We start from the raw sequence: 4,821 nt of genomic DNA on the forward strand, positions 1-4,821 counted from the left end.
TTTGGTGATTTCTCCTTAGTCTTCTTATCACAACTTGGTCTAGTTATCTTCTGAGATCTTTGTTTAAAGAAGTGTGAGAAAAACCCATAATTTTTTTTCTAGTTTTGTTATCTTGCCTAGTCATTCCAAGACAATTGGCTCTTAAAACTACCTTTCTACAGAACCATAGGTGTATTAGTGTCTGGGGGCATACTAGATCCATCTTGGGATCATCACCTTGTTGTGGCACACTAGTTTGGATAAGCCCTAAGTAGTAGGTTATAGTAGAGAGTTCTGACAAAAGGTGAACTCCTGGAGAATGAAATAAGAAACTACTCTGGTATCTTTGCCAATAAAACCCCATGGGTAGTGTTAAAATGATAAAAGATATGACATCAAAAGATGAGCCTCACAGGTTGGAAGGTTTCCAACAAGTTGCTGAGGAAAAGCAGAAGACAACTATGAGTAGCTCCAGTACTAATGAAGTTGTTGGACCAAAGTCAAAAGGAAACTCAGCTGAAAATATGTCTGATGATGAAAGGATAGTCTGATGCTGTAAAGATCAATATTGCATAGGAACTTGGAATGTAAGATTTACAAACCAAGATAAACTGGATATGTTCAAAGAGGAGATGGTAAAATTAAACAGTAACATCTTGAGTATCAGTAATCTTAAATGGACAGGAATGGAAGAATTTAATTGAGGTGATCGATATACATATTACTATTACCTAATAATATCCCTTATGAATATGAACTAGAGTGGAGTATGATAAATAGATTTAAAGAATTAGATGTAGTAGAAAGAGTGAAACCTGAAGAAATATGGGCTGAAGTTCACAATATTGTACAGGAGGCAGCAGCATCAACAACAACAATAAATTCCAAAGAAAATGAAGAGCAAAAAAGTATAATGTCTGTCTCATTAGGCTTTACGGATATCTGAGGAATGAATAAAAGCGAATGGGAAAGGAGAAAGGGAAAGAAATACCCAAATGACTACAGAATTCCAGAAAATAGCAAGGAGAAATAAGAATTTTCTTAAACAAGCAATGCAAAGAAATAGGATAAAACCAATAGAATGGAAAAGACAAAAAATCTCTTCAAGAAAATTCAAAATATGAAGTTAAAGTTTCAAACAAAATGAGCATGATAAAAGGAAAAAAATGGTAGGGATTTAACAGAAGCAGAAGAGAGATTAAGAAGAGGTAGGAAGAAGAAAATCAAGAACTCTACAAGAAAGATCTTAACATCATTGATAACCATGATGGAAACATTCATTTTACATACCAGCTAGGCTATATTTAAGATTCTATAAGCTAGGCTTCAGCAATATGTGAACCAAGAATAACCAGAAGAGGCAGGTTTTCAAAGAAGAACTAGAGAGTAAATTTTCAAAATTTGGTGGATTATAGCAAAAGCAGGGGAGTTCTTTAAAAAATCTACTTCTGGTTCATTTACTACACTAAAACCTTTGATTGTGTGGATCACAATAAATGTGGCAAGTCCTTGTAGCACCAATGTGATATTTACAACATCTAAAGTGGCCATGAATATGTCAGCATTGTTCTGAATTGCAAAAATATAACAGAATCTCCACATGGAAGACATAATCAAAACATTTATTCAAACACCAACAATCCAAATTCCAACATGAGAAAACCAAATCCATCATAGTAACAAAGAAATCTATACATGCACAGAACAACACCATTCCCAAGTCTTCCCTCTGTAAGCTTCCCACAAACCAGCTCCCTTAAACAAATCACAAACAAGCTCCCCTAAACAAAATCACAAATAAGCTCTCCCACTCATGCTAGCTGCTGCCTACTCTCTCTTTCCCAGCTCTGACTGTTCTAACTCATTTCCTGTTCCACCCCTTCTGGCTCCACCTATTCAGCAAATTCCTCCTACCACAGGTTCCATGTGACTCAGACTTCCATGTGACCCAGGAGGGTCACAAAGATCTATTAATGGATGGGAAAGATCTTCCCATTTAAATTACCATTACAGTCTTCAAAGAGAAGGGAGTACTGGATCATTTTACTTGTCTCCTGAGGTACTTGTGTAAGTGAGCCAAGAAGCAAGGATTAGAACTGAACGATGGAATAAATGATTAGTTTAAGATTGAAAAAGGAGTATAGGGTTGCATATTGTCACCTTAATTATTAAACTTATATGCAGAGTACATCATGTGAAATGCCAAAAAGTACTGGATGACTCAAAAGCTCAAATCAAGGATGCTGAGAGAATATCAACAATCTTATATATACAAATGATACTACTCTGATGGAAAAATAAAGATTTAAGAAGTTTCTTGATGAAGGTGAAAGAGGAGAGTTTAAAAGCTGGATTTAAGCTTTACATAAAAAAAAAACAACTAAAAAAGAAAAGAAACAAACAACAACAACAACAAAAACAAAACCCTAAGGTTTTAGCAACTGGTTTTATCACTTCTGGCAGATAGAGAGAAAAGAAATGGAAACAGTGTCACATTTTATATTCTGGTCTTCAATGATCATGGCTTATTGCAACCCCAGTCATGAAATTAAAAAATGCTTGCTCCTGGGAAAGACCTCTATGGCAAATCAGAACAGCACATTAAAAAGCAGACATCACCTTTCCAACAAAGGTTTGCATAATCAAAGCTATGATTTTCCAGTAACATTGTATGACTATGAGAGCTGAACTAAAGGAAAGCTGAGCTCCACAAAATTAATGCCTTAACATTGGGATGGTGGAGAAGATTTTTGAGAGTCCATTGGACAACAAGGGAATCAAAAGAGAAATTAATTCAGATTATTCAGTGGAAGGAAAAATACTGCAACTAAAGCTTAAATATTTTGACCATATATTGGAAAGGGAGGACACATTAGAGAAGATCCTGATAGTAGGAAAGATTAAAGACAAAAGGAATAGGAGACACCAGAGGGTGAGATAGTGTCGTGGAAACAATGAACAAAATTGGACAGACTTTGGGAAAAAGTGGAAAATAGAAGAACATGCTATAATCCATGAGGTTGTGAATAATGAGATGTGACGGAATCACTGAACAATAACAAAACTAGGCTTTAAAAAGTGATGGGAAAAGTTTTTAAAAATACAAAAGAGAGTTGGCTTTGAAGCAAAAAAGACCAGAGTTCAAGTCCCATCTTTGATATGTATTTGCTGTGTAAGTCAGTTAGAACCTCAATGCCCTAGGCAGCCCTCAAAGACTATAAATTTCAGAGAAATTGCTGATTGGTATTAGTAGATAGAATTTCTTCATTAAGAACAGTCTATGTCATCTGGTTATAACTTCTAGGAATTATCAGGTTTGGGGCCCACTACTCTTTACCCGAGTCAAACTAAATCTGAAATATTGCATTCCATTGTAGGTAACACATTGTAAGAATGATTGATCAGCCGTAGGGTATTCAGGAGACATCAATAATGATGGTTAAGTACCTTGAGCACATGCACTGATGAGCTGTGGAAGAAATAAGGAAAGTTTCACTTGGGTGAGAGAGAAAAAAAAAATTAGCAAGCATATGATAGCTGTCTTCAAGAATCTTGGGTCTGGAACACATAAAATATATTAGAATTTCTGAGTTTGATCTAAAAGGGCAGCATTAGATAAAAGTTGCAAAGATGCTGATTATCACTTGATGTCATGAGAAGCTTTCTATAATTAGAACTATCCAAAAATGGAATGTTGGATGTCTTCAAGCAAAAGATGTATAACCACTTGACAGATATGTTGGTAAGAGCATTCCTTTTCAGATAGAATTAGAAGGCCAAAGTTAAAATCTATGGTGTGTCTAAGATTTTCCAAAATTTATAGATGTATGTCACCACTAATACCTTGTCTTTCTTCCTGTGGCAAGGTAATGGCCACGTTACTTTTTTAAAGTATAAAAATACATTGTTCAAATTCGGGACAATTTAATAACTCTTTGCTATTTCATACATATCTGGAAGTTGAATAGACACATATCCTGATCCTGTCAACAACAAGAGGTAGAATTCCAGCACTTGGTACAACATTCCAAGAGAGTATCAAAGTGACATTCCTGTTTCCTGTAAGACCATTTCCATTGTCAAAGAACAAGTATTTTGATTTCGTATCTGTCAGTAGCATCTTCGGATTGTTGCTTCTCAGAGATCTTGTCCCAAAGGAAAACCTGGTACATAGAGTTATTTTGTTGAATATTCTGCTGATAAATATTGAAAAAAATGCTTTACATTCAATGAAATATATTCTCTAGATCAGCAGTTGCATCAGATTTAATGAATCTCAGATCACTTCGTTCTTTTGGCCCAGAGAATTCTTCTACATTTTCTAGCGTGAATCGGGAGACATGAAGCTGAACCAGAATGCTTCTGTCTTTGAAGGTGGTGGTGATGAGGCAGCTGAGGTCAGCTCTGCCATCACACTCAGCAAAAAGGCAAACAGTGAGTTCTCCCTAGACAGAACCCTGTCCATTGAGATGGCTCGGCTTGACTCAGCTCCTCACATATGCTCCTGTTCATGCCACACACCACAGTCACCCTCCCTTACTATCCTTCCCCTCCCATAAAGATAGGTCATATCATGTGAGAGATTTCTGTATCCTGAAGACCAACCAAGCTGTGTTTAGAGAGTTTCAATACCAGAATGATGCTCACCAGGATGTGAATTTGAAAGGCATGGACAATCATAAAAAAGGAAAAAAAAAAACTATCTATCAAAGTGGAGAGGGATTGACTTTTTTTAGTGCAGGAAATCTTCATATTTATTTATGGCATGACAGCTCTCTTGAAGTTCTGATGTATACATTAATTCTTAAACATTGGGTTCATCTTTTAAATATCAGGATGAAG

General features: G+C 35.9%; 1 pseudogene; it reads right to left on the reverse strand.

The window, feature by feature from the left end:
- Positions 1–3,903: 3,903 nt before the first annotated feature.
- On the reverse strand, positions 3,904–4,594 carry LOC140511317 (signal peptidase complex subunit 3-like; annotated as a pseudogene).
- Positions 4,595–4,821: the final 227 nt, after the last annotated feature.

Source organism: Notamacropus eugenii, chromosome 6, assembly GCF_028372415.1.
Source record: "Notamacropus eugenii isolate mMacEug1 chromosome 6, mMacEug1.pri_v2, whole genome shotgun sequence".
Classification (NCBI taxonomy): domain Eukaryota; kingdom Metazoa; phylum Chordata; class Mammalia; order Diprotodontia; family Macropodidae; genus Notamacropus; species Notamacropus eugenii.